We start from the raw sequence: 24,885 nt of genomic DNA, 5'->3' as shown, positions 1-24,885 counted from the left end.
GCTCATCCAAAGTACCAGGTACTGAACACAGGTAGAGCAAAGAGTCTAAATACACAAGAAAAACTAGCAGAAGAGGAGTCAGAATACAGGCTAAGTCAAATGCAGCTTTTTAAAAAAATCATTTTCATTCTCTATTGACAAAATATAGACCAAGTTTTTCATTTTCTCAGAGAAAACAAAAATTTTTTTCTCAGTCTGCAAAATATTTGTGTTTTATCTGATGCCCTCAGTTGATTAACTGCTGAAATCCTACTCTGCACATTTACTAATATCTAGGCTATGACATCTTATGTCAAACTACTTTTCTCTAGTTTGTAAGCCCTTTCCTATAAAAGAGAACTAAACTAACCTTGTTGATAGTTAGGGAAACCCAAAAGCTTTCAATAAGTATGAAATCATCTTATATCTGAAGATTAATATCTGTCCTCTGCAGTGAGATTCACAGGATCTCACCCCTTGGCAGCTGATAAACAGTTGTCACAGCTGGGCAGGATCAAGTTATGAAAAATGTGTGTTGAGCTTCAATACACTGACTCCAAGGTCATCAAGAAACTGGTTCAAAACAGGAAACATCTCTAACCCCATGGATTATAAAGATTCCTTGTAACTATAACTAGTGCTTACAGTAAATTCCATTATAAAGAATCTCCACCAATAGCTAGAGCTGTAAACCTCTTATAAACAGGGTGTGTGTCACTTGATTCTTGGAATCAAGGACATGTCTTAAATCAATATGAATGAATTGGAGCAGAGAAAGACTGATACATTGTCCATTATTTTAGTCACGTCTCATATTTTTTAGAGAAATACTAAGTCAGTTTTTATACTGTTGGGTCCCACTGCATCATCTTGGAGGAAACAGCTGTTATCGGTTCAACAGGTTGGTACTTCATTGTGCATCCCCAGAGGATTGTCACTGACCTGTCCTCCCTGGTCTGGCTGAGCAGCACAGGTAAACAGTCACTGCCTTTCCCTGTGAGCGGCTCTTGCTGGCAGCTACTCCCAGTTCTGGAAAACAAATTGCAGACCATTATCAGCTCTTCTGGTAATTGCTGCAGGATGGAAACTGAGAGTGCAATAAATCACAACATCATTATACTAAGGCCCAAATGGTCTGGCATATTTTTGCTTAAGATGGTTAATACAGAAGTGGTGTAGACTACAATGGTAGATAAAAATATCCTATATTGACTAGTTTGCATGTGGACTTTTATCCACTTGTTCATATTATTCACAACACATTTTAAATCAGTAAAAATAACCCTGTCTTTAACTACAACAGTACCATTTTTCTTTTTAACTTTGTGGGAAGAAAATCCCTCAGTCTTTAAATATGCGAGCCTTGAACTCTGCACAAGGCACTACATCTATTAGGGAGGTACCACACATAATGGTTGTCGGCTAAAGGTTGGTGCATTTTCATAGTTTGTATTCTGTCTTCAAGGCAAATATCCAGTGACTAACTATATCTCAGTATTTACATGGACATCACATAGTTTGCAGTAAAGTTTTTCATGGCCAGGCAAAAAGAAGTTACCTGGATCAAAAAGTTCTCCAAAGTCCAATAAAATATACAAACTTCAAAACTCAGATGTTAAAAGAAAGATGCTGCAAAACCAGGCACTTTCAAACAATCATTAGATCATGTGAACAGAAGTTTGATGGGATTTCCCTTGGGATATTCCAAGAACATGTATAATCCCAGGCGCAGAGCCAACAAGACCCAGGCATGTCAGTGAGGTGCAAGATAGGGAGGAGTCAGCAGTCGTGTTCAAAAATGTTCATTTAATGTTCAGCCAAGGAGCAACGTTAATGGCACTTGTGGATTTGTCAAGTGCCCAGAGAAAAGTGCAAGGATGGAGTGGAGGGGAAGGAGATAAATAAAACCAGAGAGGGAAATTATATATAATAGAATGTTGCTTCTCCCTCCAGTTCCAGACCAGCTCATCAAAGCCAAAAGGTAATTCCACTCATTGCAGTATCTTCCATCTTGTTCAGATTTCATCCATGAATAAGCAACCGGATTTCTACCAGACAACTGGAAACCTACCAAAAGCGCAACCCTCTGACGTGCTAGCAAAGCTGGAATTAGATAAAACATTCATGAGAAAGACCCACAGATTTAGTGGATGTGACTTTCATATACGCTGGTGTTCAGAAAGCAGCTTTATAGAAAACATTTGCCCCTAGCCTACAGTCTCTGCTGAAATGAGTTTAAACTACCTCAGTATCAAATGGATCTTTTTTTTTTTTCCTTTTTTGATGATGGCATTATTATTATTTTCATACAGTTAAAAAAATGAAAGGCTCTGCAGGGCTTGTACTAAACAGGTTAGGATTATTGTAATCAAATTTTGATTGAAATAGTATTAATGGTTTGTCCAGGGAATATAAAGCATGATTTTGGGGTTGATAGCATCTTTGTGATGGAAAGCACATTCTTTTAATTGGATTCCTGGAGAAAGTACTGTAAAGTTTGTTCAGTTTATGTTTTAATCCAGACTGCCCTCTGTGCATGTATGTGGTTGCAAATATTTAATTATGTTCATGACTATTTTAGATACACTTCACAGGGAAAAAGTAGAGGACAGATAAGCATACGCTGCCTCTTCTCAACCAATATCATGGAAGTGCTACTAGATGCTACCACAATTGACAGAAAACTTGAGACAGAGGCCGCAGCACCATCGGTGCCAGACACACCTCCCCTGGGCTGTCGGCTGTGGTGAGCAAGGCTGTTCCCCTGCCTGCACTTCAGCCAGAAGTATTTTTTCTGACCCTTGTACAGCCAGAGGAAGAAGTATCAGGCATTTTATTTCCTGTTAATATTCATTACTTTGTGCGTTGAAAACAACAGGTACTAGGAATATGCTATGAGCAGCACTATGGACACTGGTAGTTGCTCTGGCACTGAAAACAATAGGCTGGCTTATCTAACAGGTAGGGCAAAACTCGGTTACAAAGCGATCTCTATTTAACTGAGAGCTGACAGCTATTTACATCACCAAGGATTTAGCTGCAGTGTAACTGCTCTTATGACAAGCCGTGTAGCTTTGAACATTGGACAGTTTACTTTCAAATCTTTTCCGCTTTGACAGTCTCCCTAATCATTCAGCAAATAAATTGTGGAAGTTCCCAAACGGCATTTTCAAAAATGACAGTTTTACTGCTACCATCTTTAAACCAGCTACTCCATGGTGACTATTATTTTTGGAGTTGTTGGGGTTTTAGAAAAAAAAAAAAAAAAAAAAAGGCTGCTGCTAGTACTCCTAACCCCATAAGGACTGCCTCTTATACACAGACAGTGAAAAACTACTTACATTATGGAACAGTCCGTAATGGGAGCTCTTAGACTACCATCTATCTACGTAAATGCAACTTCTGCTGCTGGTGAGACCTAAGACAATATATTCAAATGCAGACTACTTGCTACCACTTTCACATTATTTCAGTGTTATCATATTGCTCAAATTAAATGAAAGTCAAAGCAGAACAATATGTCATGTTCAGTCTGAATTTCTGGTATCAAATACTGCAGAAATGCACAATTCACAGAACTCTTTCTACAAAACATGTTGCTGATTGCAGATATATCAACAAACTCAAAATTCTTATTTACAAGAGTGGATACTGGCAAGGGAAATGCTAAAACAGCTTTGCTAATTCCAACACTGTCAGATACTCCAGTCTGCAAAATACCTGCACTGATTTTGAGTGTCTCCCTCCAGCATTACCCTCTCTTACGGTGACCACTCTCACCACTAATGTTATTGCTGAAAAACAACTTACTGTGACAACATTCAGCTAAAATCAGGAGTGTCTTTAGGCATCCGGGCTGTGTCTGAACTGAAGAAGAGGTAGGCTTTCCTCAATCTACTAATATTCTTGAACCATGCCCTCAATTCCATTTTCGGCCAAAATCCAGAAACACTTCACAACTTAATTCTCTTGCTCTTTTTATTGCAGGAAAGAACCCAGGTGCATGTGCTGGATGGGAACTCGGATGCCTGAGGCACTAGGATCTCCTGGCACACTACTGCTTTTGCAGCTCTTGCAGTACAGAGCACAGCCTCAGATACGATGGTGATGAGCACTGCATAAACCCCAGAACACATCAGCACTTATCACGGCATTATTGAAATTGGGGAGTTGAAGGAGCTGGACAGACTGGATGAAATCTATAGCTGCCACCTAGTTCCACCTTTCTCCCATCACAGGGTTATTGTCAGCTGTAGATCAGACTTGGCTCTGTCTGGCCAAGCCCTGACAGCCTCCTTGGATGGAGGTTCCAGGTCTTCCTGGGTTACCTACTCCCAGATTAAATGCAGGAGGGTACAGGAGGAGCTGGGTAGTTTAGTAGTGCTCAGAGAACCAGGCTTCTTAGGCATCATCTAAGTACATTTACTTAGGACTGTAATCAGCTAATAAAATATTTCTAATCTCTGAGCTGCGTAAGAGGCATGGTATTCCACTGACAGTGATTGAAGCATTTATCACTTTACCACGTTTCCCTTGATGAAAAGAGTAATTTATCTGCAACGTCACCTTGGAGAATGGTGGGTGTTGTCAGAAGATCAAGGTCCAGCATCAGGGTATGTAACAAACATTAACCACTTCATCCCACTTCACTGGGCACTATTTTAATTTCATTTTTTATTGAGCCTGATTATTAGTTTACAACAGGCTGTAAATTATAGAAGAAGAAAACCTACATCACCTCCTACAGGTCAAAGAGAGATATTTTTCCTTCACATGAACGTTTGCTGATCCTGAACCTCTGTACTGTATTTCTAGTGTCTGCACCTTTAAAGAGCAGAGAGTCCAGCAGACTGTTGTAGCTATGCTGAAGCGCAATTATGTATGTTAGCATTAGATCATTATGGAAGATTATCTTCCAACACTCTGAGTTTTGGGGTTAATAGCAGGCTTCCCAATACATGTGTACCAGCCAGTACAACAGGGCGCTTCAGGAAATCAAATAAAAGGACCCATTAGACATCTGCCCACTTTATGCAATCAGATAGAACCTTTGCACATGAATCAAGATTAATTTTTTTTTTTTTTTAATTTCTTGGAATCCTTTTCTGCAAAATGGGGTTTATGCAGGCTATTGTAAAATACTGTGGGGGAAAGAGCATATTAAAAGTATAATATATTCTCTTTACTGATCATGATCTGAGAGTTGAAGTGTGTTTGAAACATTGTGTTTTGCAATCCAGTCTATGTGATGAGTGATAAGTTATATAGCCATAATAAACAGTAGCGATAAATAAAATGTATTACATTCTGTACAGCCCTATTTGCATTGCAAAAATCCCTATTTAGATTACAATGAACTCTAAATTACAGAGTAAACAAGTTCTGGCTACATCTTGAGGCCCAGCAGGGAGGAAGGTATCGTTTGCCACCCCAGCAGAGGAATGCTGTTTACATCCAACTGGACTGTACTTGGAGACTTTGCAGCTTTAACACACAAAGGGGCTGCAACCAGACTCCCCCAGTCTCTGTGCTTAGTGGGTTTTATTGGTTGGCTGTAGGCTCCCTACTCAACACCAGAAGCTTTCAGCAGTGCTTAACTTTCCCAAAAGTGGTTAGGGCTCAGGGGATTAGGCTGAATATAGCCTACCTTTGAGTCAGCTTCTGGGCAGCAGACTGCCGGGTCATTGAAATGAAACACTACTGTGTGCCTTCATAAAGAAACAAGTCTGGGATTTCATTTTGGACCAGTAATAGATAAGGGACAAGAGGATATTTGCTTTAAACTTTCTCTTGTCTTTCCCCTTATGGAAAACATAGCAACATTACAGTGGCTCAGATCACCTTGACCTCTGTCAATCTGTGCACCAGCACGCATATAGCACAGGCTATGCTAACTTTGTTGGTTGATGATCTCTTCTTAGAGCAGCGTTAAGAAAAGACAGATGTTCACTCTCTGCTATCCAAACATTAGCAGATCACTTGTACATATTTTACACCATTATACACTTTTCTGTGCTCTAAGTGGGGTTTTTATGAAGTTCAAAATTTCTGCTTCCTTTCATTAAATGCGCATGCAAGGCTATTAGGAGTGAGATAGCGTCAATTCTGATGATGTCAGGATGACAACAGTGTGTCTTTTTTGACCTGGCAGGGTAAGATCAGGTCTGGAAGCGGTGCAGGATTGTTAACAGCAACCAGAGAGGGCTTGCATTAAGATCTGCTCCAGATACGCGAGGCTGGTTGCCACCTAGTTTCACAACTCACAGAATCTGATAAGATCCCCATTTCTTTTGGACAACCAGCTTCCCACAGGTTTTATTCACTTGTCTCCACCAACAACGACATAAAATACTCTTCTACCCTGTTGGCCACCGTGACCCATGTTTCATGCAGGGATCTGTTGGGAGTCCCATCCTGAAGTCATCCAAAAACTGAAGGTGGGGTGAAAGTCATCAACTGTCTTCTCTGTCATAGACCCCTTGGTAGAGTCAGACCAGACCAGAACAGCAACTCATCAGCTGCAGCAGGCAGTGCAGTAAATATTTTTGCCTATCTGAAAGCTCTTAGATCATCACAGAGAGAGCCACAGTGCACATCACCCAAAAAACTCAATCTCCAGCCCATTCCCTACTTAAGACTAGGAACTTCAGTGTCATTTGAGGATACTTGACACAGGAATTGATTCTCTCCTCTTTGTCTGAAATACCTTTAATTATTTATTCTTCCAGATATGCTGAAATTTTCTTCTCTGGACAAAGACAAAGGAGGCGGGGGTGTCTTTGAAAGTGAAGGAGTTTTTAGGCAGGGCAGGGCATTTTTCTATTCTACCTTGGTGTATATTATTGATATGACTGTTGCTTTTTGTGTTTAACCTTAAATTAGTATCAATGAGGAAGTGTTGGACTTTTGATTCTTGTTATAAATCAGCCAATATAACTTAGACTTAGGAGCCTGACTTCGAGTGCTCTTTTTCTTCTACAAATAATTTTTATAAAAAATGGAGCTGGGATAAAAGCTTGACTGACCAGGTACAATTCCTGTTCTTTGGAATGAAGTAGAACACTCTACCTCTCACCTGTGCTCATGGTGGCTTTCTTCTGCATCCTCCCATGTACTGCTGGCACTGGGATCTGACATGCAGAAAAGGCCTGAGCACATGAATGCAACAAGTTGAAAAAACAAAACAAAGGGGAAAAAAAAAACCCAACAGGTTTGGTGGATAACCTGAGGTGTATCTATGCAAAAAACAGGCATCAGAATTTTCTGGTTCAGGTGACAACTAAAAAAATAAAACAACTTTTTAAAACATTACCTGAAGCAGAAGTTTCTAACTCTGTGCCAGGTGTGGTACATGCTTGAGCAACTCCTTTCAATTAAGCTATCATCCCAGAGATCCCTCGTGGGTGGTATGGCTCCGTACTGTCCTCAGCATGAGCTGGATGCTCTGACACATGCCTTTGCACTAATTATTATCTTTGCTGTCGTATGTGTTCATCAAGAAGTCATGCTTTCATCATCACAGCTCAGCACCCACTCCTGCAAGGCAGGTACTACACACCGTGCAACTGGATGCCTCGGTGACAGGAACAACCAAAGTGAGCAAATTTGCTTATCACAGCACAGGCTGCTCTTCTAAATTTCCCAAAGTTTCTTTTCAGATTCCTTCATGAAGCAGGCATGTGTCACCAGCGATTGTATAAACCAGCAGCTCCCAAGTCAAAACTGAATTTTCCATGCATTAGATTTCTCAAGTCAAGGACAGAAATTCTTAGCAGCTCCTGTACTCCTTGGCTACTAGTTCCCCATCTGCTGAAGGCAAGGGCAACATAACAGAATAGCAGACGGATTTGTCTTGGAAAGCAGGAAAACTTTCTGGCTGAATTAGCTTTTCTCTGCTGTCTCTAGAAACAAATCTTGCTAAAATATCAGCAACAAATCAATTTTATTTCTTTTCAGTATAGAGCAAGGAAATTACCTTTTCTGATTTTGACCTTCTTCCAGTGTCACAAACCCATCAGGCCAACTAATCTCCTAAGAATTTACCATATGTTCAAATTGGAATCTGCGAATAGGCTTATTTTCTGTTTAGTCTGAGTCCAAAGCCATAGAATGAAGTTTATGTTCAAGGTACCTGAATCTGGAACCTCTCAAAATGTGAAGGGTTTAGGTCTGTACTTGTAGCTTTGTTTTCTGTTCCATTTCTAATGAAAGACAACTTAAAAAGTAAGGATTAACGATTTATGGGGTAGTAATCTATAAAAACCTCTGCATCCAAGGTATTAGAAAGCAATATAAATTCTTTTGTGGAAATGTAAACGGTATTTAAATGGAAGTAGGTATTATACCCAGTTGGTTAGATGGGGACAGTGAGAATCTCTGACTGGCTTTTCTGGGAATCAGATAGGTCCCTAAATCATTAACTTAGTATTAAATCATCTTACAGATATAAATAAATTGAGGGACTTATTCAGGGATGTCTTGCAGAACGTAAGTAGTTTCTAGATGAATGAGTCATAAGATCAAAGTCAAGGAAGACACCCATTTAATTAGGGAGGAAAGTCTTGAGCAAATCTCCAACGACACCTCTGCCAGGGACAAAACTCCTGTGTGCGCTTCAGTTTCACCTAGCTGTTCTGGAACACAATTGCCCCACGCTCTTCCACAAAAATTGAAATGAAGCTGAAAAGCAGCTGATCTAGGAATCCTCCTACCAATTCCAGAACACTGCAACCCCCAATAAATATTCAAAGGTTTTTCTACAGTGCAAATTAGCCAACAGAACAGGTTTGCAATCAGAACCCGGCCTTACACAAGTCAGCCTTTAATTCCACGACGACTCTACCAGCTCTGCCCTTCAGCTGGCAAAGTGGCCCCTGTTTGCAGCACAGTTCAGTGCAGCAACTGCATGGTTGCATCGTATCACAGATGATCTCTGTCTGCCACTGTATATTTTCTCATGACATAATCGATCATGCTATTAAGGAACAACTCATCCTTGATGACTTACTCAGAGCTAACCAGAAACCACAACTTTCTTTCCTCTCCAGACAGCCAACGTATTTTAGCTGACACCTGAGGCAGGGCAGTTAGACTCACTTTCCAGTAGATTTTCAGAAATTAAAAAACTGTAAGTCAACACTCAAAAACTCCTCTTTGTATTTCTGTGTTTTGTATGAACTGGGAAGTCTGGGAAGTCAGTAAGGAAGAAGTGTTATTCATTCTATGAACTAATGTTTCCTCTGATGTAGTTATGAATTTGGTAGGTATGTCTCCTTTAGGGAGTGGAAAAATCATGGTCCTATACACTTTACAGTGTGTCTTATTTTTATCCCAGCTGACCTTATTTCAGCTATTTATAATTACATTTCACAGTCATTGATAATGTTGGGTTTAGTATCATGGCAATTGAAAAATGAACATTCTCACCGCTGAATTCTCTAGCTATATGCACATTGCCCATTTTGTTCACTCCCTATCGCAACACAAGATTTTATTTTCATGATCATTCATTCTGCATCCATGCTGGACTGTCTCTAAGTCTCTCCTGGAGCAGAACAACCAGACTGTGCTAAATCTCTGCAGTGGTTTGGTTCTTTGAACTCTCCAGAATACAGAAGAGACAAGAGAACAGTCACTGTATTGTGCTGCTTATAATTTTCAGTGGATATCACAAAATTCATCTGAGAATCTGTTGCAATAGGTGAAGTTCAAAAATTAACTGCAATTTGTCAAAATCAAGTGCATGATTGCTTAAAAGAAACTCTCTTTCTTGGATCTGGCTGCTAGCAATACTTTGGAATCTATTAATTCAATGTGAAAATAACACTAATGTAAACTCAAGTGTTACATTCCTATAATCCAATTAATTTTGTCAAGCAACATACAAAGTTTCACTTTCCTAAAGCTACAGGAATTAAATAAGGGAAGATGGTTTATAAGGCCAAACTTTCAAGCCCTTTTCCAGGCAGCACTTAGCTCAAAAATCTCTCTTAGCAATAAATGTATGTATTGGCAAAGAAGAGATCAGCACTGAGAACTAACGTGAGAAACATGTGGTCCAGCAGGAGAGGATAATTGTTTCTGCTTGGTTTGGTGGCATCACAGGACTGCTGCACATCTCTCCTGCTCCCTCTCACACTGGCCCATGTTTTCTTTCATTCAGGGAATGTGCAAGTCACCCTCATCTAAAAATTGACAAACACGAAAAATCTGTTGCACTGGCTTTTCCCTTAAAATTCGCATTTACCATCATTCCCCCACACCCTTCACTAGAAAGTTGATCTGGGTTTTCTAGAAAAGTCATACTCTGATTGAGGGAACTTTCAAAAAAAAATATGGTGTACTGTCAACTGTTTGGACTGAGCACATTTTGCTGAAAAGCCACTTTTACCAACAAAAAACAGAAGATTCTCAGCAGCGTGTAAGAGAGCATGATGGAGACAACCGAGATAGAATTTGAATATAGTCTATGCCAAGATTGGACACAGATTACTGTGATCTTTTCCAATCGTATTTTCAGTCCTCATCTCTCTACAACTGTAAAATATGAAGGAAAAAAAGATGAATAAAAGCAGGAGAACAAAAGACAGGCATTTCAGAGAATGCAGGGAACAACAAAGGAGTGTAAGTAAAATAGTGTCTCAGAAAAGGAGACACATCAATAAAAGTAATTACATCTTTTCCTTTATTTTTCTGTACTTATCTGGTATGATCCTCTGCTTTTCTATGCTTTGTTCAAAACAAAGGTATGACTACCATGATCATTCACCCTTCTATTACTGCTTCCTCTCAATTTTGTAATTAAAATCAAGAAAAGACATACAACATATCTAAAATCAGACCTACAAAATAGGTTTGCCATTTGCCATGTTGTACACAAAAGCCTGGCAGCCCCCAAATATAAAAAAAAAAAAAAAGTAAAAATAGTTATCTGTTACCTAATTTAAGGTGTGTAATTATCAAAGCTGGAATGCAAACACTTTCTCTGCTCAAGTCACTGTGGGTGTATATATGTATGACATATCTAATAAGAAGCTGAGCATCCAGCCACTAAGATGCTCCTATAAGCCGTACCACAATCCTCTTAAGGATTTAGGGAAATCAGAGGCTCAGCTTTGCCATCTGTGGCTTAATAAATATTTTCTTCAGAGGCTTTGTGCCTTGTTTTAGCAACCAAGAAAATAGTAATACAATAATTTCTGAGACATGGCATTACCACAGAGTTCCTTTTTCTCTTTCCTCAACAACACATTTCGCAAGTGGACAACCTGTAGTAGCTGTACTGCATGAAGCAGTTGAAATATAACTTCCAGGCTTCATCGTGTGACCCAACAAGGCTGTGTTACATCCAGGGTTTCTGTGCACTCTGAATCCCTATCTTTGGGAGAAAACTGTCAAAAGATGCTCATAAAAGCAATATTGCCAGGTCCCTTTGAGTCCCCGATGAACTTACAAACAGGCATGGTCCCACAGCAAAGCGGAGGGATCTCTGAGGAGTAATTCCCACCTCTGATGCAGCCCTCTCACATCCCCACTCTGAGGAATGTGATATGTTTGAGATGGTCATGTGAAAATTTTGGTATATGACTCAAAGGATCCAAAATAATCCCTTCCATTTTTACACAGAGTCAATAGACACACTATTTTTATCAGTGCTGTTCAAGCAGCATCAGCAGACATAAAGCACTTCTGCAGTTTTGTGATTTCTTCACCACGTTTCAGTGGTGGAGCCTCATCCAGTACTACCTCCACTGAGGAATGCAAATACTGCTTGTTCTAACTGTGCTACCCATATCCCCAAGTTCTGAAGCTTCGGAACTATCCAAATCTGTCTTAGAATAAAGGAAATCAGAAGAAGTTGGTCAGCTACTAAGAGAAAGACAAATTAAGGAAATAAAGATGAATAGCATTTCCCTCTGGAGCTTTAGATGAAGATAAAGAGGCCTTGCATAGGCCAAGGGATGGTAGCATAAAAGGTGCTGGCGTTTAAGTGGATGTAAGAAGGTTTCCTAGGGAATTCAAGAAAAAGTCAATAATTTCCTAAGTTTTTACAAGAACCTAGAAAAAAGGAGAGTAATTTAGAAATAAATATATAATAATATATGGAAAAATACATTATTGTGTTGGCCCAGTGTTAAAAGCAAAAGACTAAGAGTCAGGAGACCTGATTTCCAGTGCTGACTTTGCCACTGACTTGGTGTATGATGTACTTGGTATATGATGTTGGTGAAGTTACTGTCTCTCTCTGAGACACAGATTCCCTTTCACATGTGTGTTTCAGATGTAATTGAGCTGAAAGCTCTCTCTTCTTACTTATGTTTCATATTTTGAGGGGTTTCAATTTCTGCTGCAGCCTGAAGCTGTTAAATTATAATATAAAAATAAAGGCAAACCAGAATGGAAACTATAAAATATTGTTGGCTGGTTTGTTTTGATTCTTTAACTGCTTCAAAAGTGATAGTACTCATAATTGCTCTGTTTTCAGAGACAGATCATGGGTTTGTGCACATCATAATTTTTGCATGTATTTTCATCAGAGCACTATGTACGAGGAGACTGTATTTTAGCTTGGAAACCCACTGTGGTCAGAGTTTCGATGTACTGCACTTAGCACATGCAAATCTTAACAAGCACATCTGCAACTGTTTCAAGAAATGTTTTGTGGATAGAACTACACACGAATAAAATGCTGCCCATAGGATATTTCAGAAGTCTTTCACTTCTGAAGAGCCATGTCCTGGATTCCTTTGTACTACCATACATCAAAGGGGGGGGAAAAAAAAAAAAAAAAAAGAGAAACAACAAATGAAATTCCTCTGAATAATTTGTTCTAGGAGACGATCTGTCCTTGTCAAATGAATGCACCTCAGTCTGTAATTGTCAATTTTAGGAAATGACTGAGAGATGCCAGTTATTTAAATTGAAACGAGTACTTTGCTCTGCAAAGCAGGCCCACAACTAGGGGCAGATCTGCAAATCAGCTGCCAAACCAATGCATGCAAAAGACAACAGCGTATCCACTTCGCATAACCAAACGGACAATTCTGACAGTTTCTATGTGCAGTTATGTGAACTGCACACGTAATCATGGTAATTGCATGCAGAAATTGGATGCAAACTGCACAGCTAATTTGTTTTTTAAAAAGGGAGTAATCTTGCAACACTGTATACAAAGGAGTCAAACAATAATTACAACGTGCTTTTCAAACCTCTTAGAACAAACTCAGTGTTTCCATGCAGTTGTGCTAAAATATTTTCCAGCTGTCAGTGTGCCTGCACACTGATATGAAGATTTTTTTTTTTATTTTTTTTTTTTTTAAATCACCAGGAGAGATGGATGAATTTCAGTTGCTTGACAGAATGCTTGTATAGTATTTCTTAATGAAGGGTATCAACAGCAGCTTATATTGCTGGTCTAAGGAGTGCAGATCTGTAGCGGAGCTCTTATCAGATCCATAAATGCATTAGAGAATGTGGTGAGGAGTCAATGGAGTCAGTGCCGTTTGCGAGGAAGGCCTCAGCTGAGACTGGGCATTTTGCCTGGGATGGCAAACTGAGGATTAAGGGCTTTATGGGACATGTGAACTCCACTCAAATGCAAACATAAGCATGATTAAAATTTAGCAAACTATGATGTACGAGCCCTTGGGCAAAATCCAGTAGACACAGCTGTATTTATAGGTTGATACAAAGAAGAACTGTTAAACCCAACAGCAATTCAGCAACACGGAGAACAGAGAGGAGTTTGAGATCTCTCACAGCTACGCAGTGCTACGAGTCTCAATCTAACGCAACGTATCTTTCTCTTAACTACTTCCTTTGACCATATAGTCACTATGTGGGACCATTTTTCCTATGGATCAATGCATTAGCAACTATAATTAGACTCACAGGAGAAAACGGAATCGTACTTTCAAAGACCAGGTGTCTACACTGCTATTTAGGTCATTTTAAGATGTTGGCTCAGGGCTGCACTTCAACGGTCTGTGCTGATAATGAGAACAAAAGAAATTTGGAAACAATAAGAAAGATTAATGGAGAGAAAGGCACTACATTCTAGAATGGCTGCAGAGAATCACATGAAATGAAACACTTTGCCAGTAGTAGAGGCACTGAAATAAGTGGAAGTGAGGTCTTAGTTTCACCGCAGAAAATCAGAACTTCTGCTGCCAGTTTTCTGCAGCAGAAAGAAACCTGCAAATTCAGTCTCTGGGGGGAAAAAAAAATCAGCAGAGACACACTTGTTATGAAACCTTCCCCTTATTCTCTCCAAGTCAATCAACTTTATTACTCTAGAGAAAGGCAAGAAACACCCTTGGGAATAATCATGGTAGTACCTTTGTGACAGCAGATTATGAGCTATCTCTACCCTAAAGAAAACCATTTGTAGGATAGTCACCTTGTTCTGAATCAGTGATGGGAATTGAGCAACCTCAGTGCTGCTTGTACAAAGAAGCAAAGATCTCTTTTTATCACGCTTCAGAAACAGTTGTACATCGCCTTGCTGCTACAGCCGTGTGGAGCTAAGCTGCTTTCAGGGCCATATGGCTTCTCATCCAAATGAGGAATGGTGCTTTTGGATTGGCCAGAAAGGATACTGCAATGGGGCACTCCAAAACCCCTTTGGGTAGCATGGGCTGGACTGGAGCATGTCTGATCTCTGCTTCATCCCTCGATAAACTCAACACTGAAACCATCAACTATTCTGTGAGGCCAAGTTTTTTAGGAAGTAATGTATGAAGAAGTAATTCACACATCTCAAATAAACAAGAAAAAATATTAACTGCATTAAACCTCGATCCATTCCCTTGATTCTCTTTTAGATCTGCTCTTCCTACCTCTGAGCCTTTCATGACTGGTAACACTGGGTGTTAGGTAGGCTTGTGCTCTGCCCTGGGAGTAAATGACTGCACCACAGCTGGGAGGAACCAGGTTCCCACCAGTCTAAGTAGCAATGTGCTACATCTGTCTCACGTGCTCTCCAGAAAGTGAACTTGATGCTTCTCTTCCCTCTCTGACTGAAAAATAATAACATGACAAAGACAATTATTCTGATTTGGATACTAACAGTCTTCAGCATCTCAGTGTACTGCAGGGCCTGAGCATAACTGAAGGTAAAGAGCAGAGTAAGAGTCATCCTGGAAGTATCTCTACCTCCTGCTGAGTCTCAGACAGGAGTAAGATACTCACCTGTGCCAGAGTGGCACTGGAATGCAGCTTTTTCCCTGAGATAGAGGCCTGTGAAACACTGGATTACATGGTTGTCATTACTGCTTATTGGCTTTTGTTCTTTTCACATCGCGAGGCAGCAGTGAGCGGGGTGCCACAGTGCTGTGCTTGGATGTCTGAGGAGAAGCTCATTGTTCATTTATTGCAAAAAGGCATTAAATAAAAAGTAGAACAGCTTTCCTCTTGGAGCACCAGGAGCCAGGTGCATAGCTGCTGACAATGATGACAAACAAATACTGGAAATATTTTGCACTTCATCAAAGTAATAATATTTAGGAATACATTCAAATGACCTTACTCATACCGAGCAGCATCCTACAGTGCTCTTGGAAGCAGTGCTGTGTTCATGGAATACAACATGATTCTACACTGGTAAAAATAGGAGAAAGTATCAGTAGCATTCAAGTTCAGATTCTTGCATTCCTGCTTATATAGATGAGCACACATGCCTGTAGAAGCTTTAATTCTTGTAATAAAGTCTCTCAGTAAGCAAGAAAACTCCCCCAAAAAATATGATTGGCAAAATCTGCTCTTAATATACTACGAAAATATGTGTGCTATTTGATTGTGTGGCATTAAGTAACTATGGCTTATCTTGCTATTCTCTGCTTTTGGTAGGTGAAAATCTCAGGCTAAAGACTTCACACTAAAACAGAGAGGGCTGTATAATTTTTCTAGAATATAGAGCATCCTGCATACTGCAAATACTCTGTATATTTGTGCATGCCGGTAAAAATAAATATTCAGAGGAAGCAATAGTAATCATGAAACTACACCAAGTAACAAAAACTGCACCAAATAGTCAAAACCAAAACAGAAGAATGATTGCAAGTAAGATGAAGTAAGGTTTATGTCTTTACCAAACACAGTAACTATGGCAACTCACGCCACTTCCACTTGAATCTTCTAGAAAAAAAAAAAAAAAATCCTGTTCCTGCATTTCACTGAAATTTGAAGCTTTTTCTGTATATTTAAAAGCAGTCATAGGCAGTGAGAGGTTGATCTAATCATAAGAAGTGGTCTGTGAGGCACTAACCGGGGAGATCGTGTTCTTACCCCAGCAAGGAAGCACTCCTTTATGGGGGGGCTCTAAGCTCCACAAAGTAGTCAGCGTAAAAACTGGGTCAGTTACAGATGAGATACTTTCTGATCTGTACCAGCCTCCCAGATCGTCAGCTCAATTCTCCAAGCTTCTGGATTGTCTGCAAGCCCCACTTGGATTCAAGGACAACTCTCACCTAGGCAGAGTCCTCATCTTTCTAGAAAGGAGATATATGTAATTATAACTGTATCTTATGTACAAGCACTTCATCCTGCAGCATTTATAGGGTCTCGTTCTGATTTTTTTTGTTGTTATTTCATTCTATTCATTTTAAATATTTTGAATATGCTTCAGAGGCTAACTTATCTGTAAGGGAAACAGAACCAAAGAGACTCTCCCTCTCCAGTCTCAGGGTGAGCCAGACAGCCGCACTTATTTCCCTTAAATCAGAAAAACAATTGCAAGTCAAAATATATTGGGACAGATATGTTAGCTGGTGCAAAGAGTCCTAGCTCCACTGACTTTGGGGAGGCAGACAAATTTATAGCGGATGAGCCACTCCCTCCACTCTATGTTGCAACCTCTAGTGATTTTATTGAGTCTTGTAATAGCTAATGTTTTTTAAAGTGATGCTTAAATCAAGAGACTGCACAAGAACCTAAGCTTGGGTGATTTTTTGTGTTGGCTTTCACTTAAGTTTGAATTTCTAGTCCATATGGCTGTAAAGAAAAACTGGAAAACATTATGTGAATGCTATTATGTAAAAAGAGCCAACAATTTTAAACAAATCTTATAATCATTACTTTTTTTTTTTTTTTTTCTGGTGCATGCTTTTTATTTGTGAGAGGTAAGCAAATATTAAATTCAAATAGAACTAATAATATAGAAATCTTTAAAAACACATTCCTAATTCTCTCTGAAACTTTAACAAAACACCAATGAAGAGTGCTGAAGCTGGCAAAGTACGGTCTCACTCATGAAAATCAGGGGCAATTTCATTACAATTAGCAGGGCTGGAAAGTAGGCAAGGATGTGACAATAAGACCTGCTTTTTTAAGAAAGGAAGAGAATTTTTCTCCCATGTCTCACAGACTGTGTAACCTTCTTGTCTGGTTACTTGTGCTGTACAGATGGGATATGGGTAGGCAGGTGTTCTATTTAATCTTTGCAGATTCTTAAGTACAAGCAATACTTAAACACAAATTAACAATGGGAAGGGCAGCATTTGAAAACGGATGAGTTGAAAAGCGTATGAGCTGCAGGAAGACATGTTGGGATTGCTTCACCCATGAGCTCTCCTGCAAGGACAATGACTGTAATAAGATTTGAAGGTCCCCTGGCAGCGATGACCTTTTTTTTTTTTGTTTTTACCCCTCCCTCACCGACTGTGCAGAAACCTGTGCAGTGGAGTACTCTTCAAGGATTGGGTATCAAAGCGTTAAATATAATTCAAATAGAATATGTCAATAAAGGAAGAAATTCGCTATTAGGAGCACACTTAAAACACATCAGCATAGCACGCAATGGGCTGAAAGGTAAACTTCCTCTTTCCCTTGCCTGATATCTTTTTCAGTCAGAATACTAAGTTAAAATGGTAGAAAACAATGCTCCTTTCTCCTCTAAAAATACACAGTGCATAATAAAAAAGTAATGTGTAATCAGCCCCTTGATATTTTTAAGGTAGTAATAGGAACTGATACTGCCCAGAGCAGCAACAAGTTTCTGAGCCCCACACATGGCAAGAGAAACTGAAACAAGGGATGCATGGAAAATCCATTAGCAGAAACCTACCTGGAGACAAAACATTTTGGTTTTCGACAGATCTCAAGAGGTTCAAGCACAGCATGTAAATGTTTATGATAGAAGCCAGTCAGTCTCCAAGCTTATGTTATTTTGTTTTGGTAAAAAAATATGAGATGTTAGAATAATCACTGGTATTTTTACTGACTAACTCTTCTTAGTAGCTTCTCTCAAGTGTAGCTGGTTTTAATTTGTGTAACGAGGGTGGGCATAGCTTAACATTTATAAAGATCTAATTGAGAGCATTTCCCTTGCAGAGAACAATAACACCACATTTATTTCTTAGAAGTTTTTAAATTAGATGTTTTGATTTTAGTTGGAAAATTTCTGGAGTGGTTATTTTTATTTTTTTCTAAGTCCTCTGCTTTTCCACTGTGACTAAATCCAAAATGTTTGTACCATTAAGATGACAGATGACACGGCCCAAAGGCAAACACACAGGATCATCTGTCAGGTGCTTGGCTCTACTGTGGTTTACCGTGTGCTTTGCCAGCAAGTCTTAGCACCTTTGTGTGCTTCTGTTTCCTTACCAGCAAAATTGAGATAATGACACATACCCTCTTTGTTAAAAACTGTGGCATCTTTTCTACATAAAAGTGCTACACAACACTAAAATACAAATGTAAATGCTTAGATAACCCTATCTTACTACACAGAAGGGAGAGTTGATAGGGGGAGAAACAGTAACCCTTGTCTCAAGGGATCTGGGGTTGGTTTTGGTTTCTAGTCTCTATTCATTTCTTTTTACCTTCCAGAATTGTCTGAAACATCTGCTGAATTGGCACAATGTGAATGTAGAGATTCCACCTCATCCTAATTTTGTCCTGATGCAAAACTGTCAATGTCTAGTGTTTTCAAAGGCAACAATTTTTTCTGAGTGCAGTGCCAGGAATAATCTCCTGCTCTTTGACTCAATCTGTAAGCCCAGAGGGTTATGTATTTATTTACTTATTTATTTTGATGTCTCTAAAATAGCAATGCATGTTGCTCTACCAGACTGCATGCTGTAAAACAGTGGAAGCAAATAAACTGCAATTGTTAATGTTAATTGGTCTTACTTTATCATGCCATTTCCAATTTTTTTCAAAATGGAGATTAAAAAGGGTTGGAGAAAAAGCTGTGATTTTGTCATAAGCAATCCAGTTAGTGGAGTGAATTAAGGGATTTGATTGTTCAAGCTCTGCACAACCAACGAACCGCACAAATTCACATTAATCTGTCTGTCCACACCCCCTCAGCCTTGTCTGCACAGACCTATGTTTCTACACCCGGCGATCGTGCAGGCCTCTGCATGTGCACAGCCATGTCCAGAAGCACCACACTGTCCTGCATATTTTGTACCATTCATCCACTGCACAGACCTTTGAAAGTGTAGGTGCTGAAACGTCGATAAGCATGTAACTCAGCGAGGCCTCGGGTGGGCTGTTCAGGCCGAATGGTGAAGACAATTTTGACTTTTCACTTGTGGTTGACATGGGGTTCGCTCTGTGGAGAACTTCAAACAGTGAACACCCAGGAAGCACAGTACCTTGCAAACTTGAGAAGCTCATACTATCTAAAAACCAGTTCAACCCACCCACCCTCCAGTACAAAGGCAGAACTGCATCCCCACAGCGCTGCACTGAGTGTGTTCCCCAAACTGAGTTTAAAAGACCCAAGGGAGAATGTTCTAGCCTAAATGATCTCATTCATTCAGGATGTTTTCATTAATATCCTACTTCAATTTTCCAGTTGATAGTTTCAGTAGTATTATTCTTAGCAATCCCTTAATAAAACCCTGTATCATTTTTTTCTAACGCCATGGTGTTTATGCCTTTCACATTCCTACACACAGTCACCACCCATTCATACCCTTGCCCTCAGTCTCAGCAGTTCTCAGAGACTGAGCCACTGTCACTCAGGTGCACATAAACGCATCCACACATGTACACATAAACTTGCTGATTTTCTCTGAATTTCCACCCAGTCTAGATTTGAGGTGCCCAAAATGGAGCATACTGTCCTGAGAGAGGTTACAATTCTGGTCAAAAATTCCTGCCTCTATTCCCCATCCCACTTGGGACTTTCTTGTTGCCATGTTATTGCACCACAAATTTATATTTAATTTTCTGTTATCTATCACTTCAAGTCTCTGTCAGCAAAACAATCTTCTAGGTTTCTCCCTCAGAATGAGCTTTTCCTCCTGTATTAGCTTCTTGTTTTCCATATTGTATGGCACTGTGCTGTTTTCTGTTCATATGCCCACCCTCTATAGGTCTATTTGGACATACCTGGACAGCTTCACCATCCACTCAATCTCCCAAGCGACTGTCATCTAAAGGTTTTATGAACAGAGCCTTCTTTTAGATCACTACCAGTAGCTAGAGAATCAACATAAATCCCATCTTGGTGCCAACCTCTGCTAAACACCTCCCCAAAACACGATATGTTGCTGTTAATAATTATCCTTCGGCCAGTTTGCAGTCCTTATGACACAATGTTTATACCCAAGCCAATGTGTAAACTTGTTTTGCAAGCAGGAATGTCATGAGAAACCACATCAAATGCATTACTAAAATCCAAATCATCAGTAGATCCAGCAAACTGCCCTTTATGCACTGATTTTGTAATTCTGTTTTCTAAAAGAAGTTTGGAAAATCTATTTTCTATTCTTTCTTTGCTATTAAGGCTCATTTTTTCCTTCTCCTGTAAAAAAATTTCCATAGTCGTTCCCTTTTTCCATTCCTGCATTCCTCTTCTCAAGCTGAGATATTCCCAAGACCTTTCATCAATTAGCTAGGAAGACAAGATTTGTCATAGTTTACCCTGCATCACAAAAGCTGATGATAAATTTGATGTTTGTTGCAGCTGTGGAGCAGATGTGGGACCTAAACTCTGAGGTTTTTGTTCCCTCCATGTAATGCAAGTCAGAATTTTTGGGGAAATGCACATGCCAACAGTTACTAGAGTGTGATACCTGAACGCTTCATTATTTGACTTTTGGGGGGTGTGGGATTTAGCTGTAATATCTTAGCAAGATGCGCTCTTGTTGAGGGCTGCAAGTCATGTCAAAGAACTGCTTCAGGCTTGGATCCTGACCGTGGAGCCCAGAACTGAACATCAGCTTCCCTAGAATCGTATAAGGCTTCTAGTGCAGATGAGATTAAAGGCAGGTACCACAGGGGTACCCTGAGTTTTCTAGGTAGTAGGCATCTCAATAATACTGGAAGAAGACTGAATTATTCACAGCTGGAACTCTTTGGGCTCCATATGCAGACTAAAAAACTCCCAAACAATGATGTGACTGCAGAAGGAGAACGATCAGCGATTGCCCATTCACATCACTCACGATCACACATTTTGTCCTATTTGATGGAAAAACAAAACTTGTCATTACAGGAGAGGAGGAAAACAGGTAAGAAGGTTGTCACTGGAACTGAACATTACATACTCTGCTAGAGAAGACTCAAGCTCCCAAAGCCACTAACAGTAAAATATACTGCACCTTTGAAATATAGGGAATTCTGCCTGGATATCAAGCACAGGGAAATGGAAAAAGTATATGCACAGACTGCACGATCATATGGTCAACATATGGAAATCAAATGGAATAGCTACTGGTTTTTAAGCTCCACAAGAATGATGAATTGAAGATGAGCAAGACCTCTTTCTCACCCTGTTTATTGCCCTGAATACCCCACTGCTTCCCAGCCCTCACGGCACACATAGCACTTACCCTGTTTTTCAGGTATTTGACACTTTGAACTCCTAAGAAGCCTCAGACTGTTCCACAAGTACTCTAGCTACTTTCCTGAGCAAAACCACACAAAGTAGTAGATGAAAGGCAACAGAAGTATTGGCATGCAGTTTCAAAAAAAAAAAAAAAAAAATCCCCACAACAAGCTGACCATCAACACTGGGCTCATTTTTACAGCTAGATAGAAAGAGTAGCATGTGAGCCTCACTGTGCACACGCATCGAACGTGTTTATTTAACCACACACATATAAAAGCTTGTTGAAATCACAACATATCTTAAGCCTAGGCAAAACATTTTAATTAAAGGAAACATATTTTCCTCATTAATACATTATATGATATATCAACGACCATGACATACTCCCGTGGCATGTTTTTTTCTTCTCTGTGTGTGAACATCTGTACATTTCCCCAGAAGCTGAATTTGACACATGTGATGCAGGAACAGCAATGTCTTTTCAGTGGAAGTCTAAAGCAAACAGATGTGTCAAGCATCTGCCAACAAGTTATGAGGAAGTTACTTCTGCTCCAGGACATAATAACCTATGCACTTCTCCTTAGAACAATACTTGTCTTTTCTGGAAAAGACCAATTCCATACTATGAGTTGTATTTCCAGTTGTATGGGAAATACTCACAGGATCACAGAATCGTGAGGTTGGAAGGGCCCTTTGGACGTAGTCTAGTCCAACCCCTCTGTTGAAGCAGGGTCAGCTACAGCAGGTTGCTCTGGAGCATGTCCAGTGGCATTCTGAGTATCTCCAGCGATGGAGACTTCAGGCACCCTCTGGGTAACTTGCTCCAGTGTTTGACTGCCCTTACATTGAAAAAAAAAAAAAAATCTTCTATTTAAAAAGAATTTCCTGTATTTCAACCTGTGCAGCACTGACCAGAGTCAGGCTCTGTCTTCTTTACTGTCCACCATCAAATATAAATACAAATTGGCAAGATATCCCTTGAGCCTTCTCTTCTCCAGGCTGAACAGCCTCAGCTCTCTTTGCCAAATTCTCCTGGCCCTGAAGCATCTCTGTAGTAACTGCACTGGACTCTCTCCAGTACGTCTGAGTCTTTCTTGTACTGGGAGCCCAGGCCTGGACACAAACCCTGGGTACATCTCACAAGTGCTGAGCAGAGGGTAGGAATCACTTCTCTCAACCTGATGGCAATGCTTCTCCTAATGTAGCCCAGGATGCTGTTGGCCGCTTTGCTGCAGAGGCACAGACCTGACTCACGTTCAGCCTGTCGTACACCAGGACAACCATCTCCTCTGGCGAGATCTCTGGCTTCTGGATAGCTCTGGGATACACAGATATTGTTTTCAAATCTGCATATCTAAGGCCAGGCACACAAATCCATATCGGGCATCAAAATAAAAGCAGGTTTCTATTCCAAGGCACTGCACACCTACAGCTCCCAATGGAGAAAAGTGGAAGTGTTATGATTAAAGCCCTATTTCATGTTTCCAGGTTGCCTGCAGCAGAGCCTTCATCATCAAATTGTGTATAAATGGAGTCTCTGTAAGATGCTACATTTCAACTAAGCTCTAACAACAACCACTCAAGAGAAAAGTGCATTTCCTTCCAGTTTATTCCTTTGGTTTCAATTGTGATAAGTTACAAATCTATTGTGAGATAGATACCATACAACATAGGGGCATGCAGGCCTAAGATAACTCATCCTAAAACAGTGATCCATATGGAAGGTTAGATGATGCTGCATTATACATGAGAACATCGGTTTCTTTATGAACAGATTCCCACTGCCATGTGCTGGGAGGTATGAATTAGACATGATGATCATAATAAAGCAAAGACATCAGTGTTTAGGATATCTTTTTATAAAGCACTTGCCTGTCCCTGCACTTAGAATAGGTACATGTATCCATTCCCTTATTAACCACCACAGACCTTCATCATTCTTGAATTCTCTTGTTAAGGTGAATAGCAAAAAAGGCAAAAATAAAATCTTACTGCTACAGCCCAATTCCTGGCCCCTGGGGTGCCTAGTTGTACAAGGTAGTTCCAGAATGTAAATGCAGAAATGAGCACTACAGAAATGCTTATGGATGAGGAAATAATATCGTGAATTGTGTTATGTCAAGTGAGACCCTATTTATAAACAGACAAAAAGCTTCTTGGTGTCTAAATAAGTGATGGGAGGCAAGACATTGTTCATTGTACAAATGAGGGCAAAATATGATAAAAAGGAACTGTAAGGCTCTCAGGAAGAATAATGCATGTGCCATTATCATTTTGACACCAAGGACAGTAGCGTATTCATCAGTATCAAGTTGCAGAGAACCTGTGCCTACCCTCTGTGAATCCCATGGGAGGTTATGTATGTGGTATGTTTTCGGGGAAGGTCTTTGGAAGATCCTGGAGTTCCTCATCAATGGGATGATCAAAGCCAGGGCTTGTGTACATTAAGGCAGGTTTGGCAGAGAGGCACAAGAGCACTGATTTGAATGTGCCAGCTCTCTGCATGGCAGAGACATTTCAGATGATCACATTGCCCGGAAAGCCGTGGTTGGAAAGGACAAAACAGGCAAGAGGCAGACAGTGGTCAGTACTTCAGAGAGCAGCAGTACCTCCAGCAGCTTACAGGGACAGGTATTTGCACTACTGACAAAACAAGGCAGAGGCTCTGCATGTACGATTCCTGTTATTTCTCTAGTGATTTGTAGCACTGTGTCCTTGATCCCCTAGGTAAATGGAATGGTGTGTCACAACAACCATTTATTCATTTTTTTTCCACTCGCTTCCCCATTCCTCCCCAAATCAAGCAGCCACACCTTGAACAAGACCCATGAAGGCCAGCATTCAAGCAAAGCTGTCTATCTAGGGATTAGATCTCAGGGTAAAAACCTGGACTGTTTGCCAGCTTTCAAGATCTGACAGAAAGACTTGTCAGTCAGTGTCTAGACTGAGTTTAGACTCTGGACACTGAAATATCCCAATGTGCTGAGAGTAGCAGGGTGAGTTGACTAGAGGCTGCTGTAACATTCACTCACAGAACTGGGGTAGTGATGCTTTCTGGCACCAGTCATTAGAGCCTACAACCTGCACAAAGTTCCTAGTGCTTTAAGGAAAGCTAAGGCCAG

General features: G+C 40.1%; 1 long non-coding RNA gene across 1 annotated transcript in view; it reads right to left on the bottom strand.

Moving 5' to 3' along the window:
* Positions 1 to 920: 920 nt before the first annotated feature.
* The window catches only part of LOC113484487, a 151,377-nt gene continuing 127,412 nt past the window's right edge, over positions 921 to 24,885 (bottom strand). The window contains exon 4 of the long non-coding RNA XR_003399239.1: positions 921 to 1,008. This is a non-coding gene — a long non-coding RNA (uncharacterized LOC113484487). The remainder of the gene's footprint in view (positions 1,009 to 24,885) is intronic.

This window comes from Athene cunicularia, assembly GCF_003259725.1.
Source record: "Athene cunicularia isolate RWA chromosome 11 unlocalized genomic scaffold, athCun1 chr11_part1, whole genome shotgun sequence".
Taxonomy (NCBI): Eukaryota; Metazoa; Chordata; class Aves; order Strigiformes; family Strigidae; genus Athene; species Athene cunicularia.
This window is presented reverse-complemented; position numbering and strand designations above follow the sequence as displayed.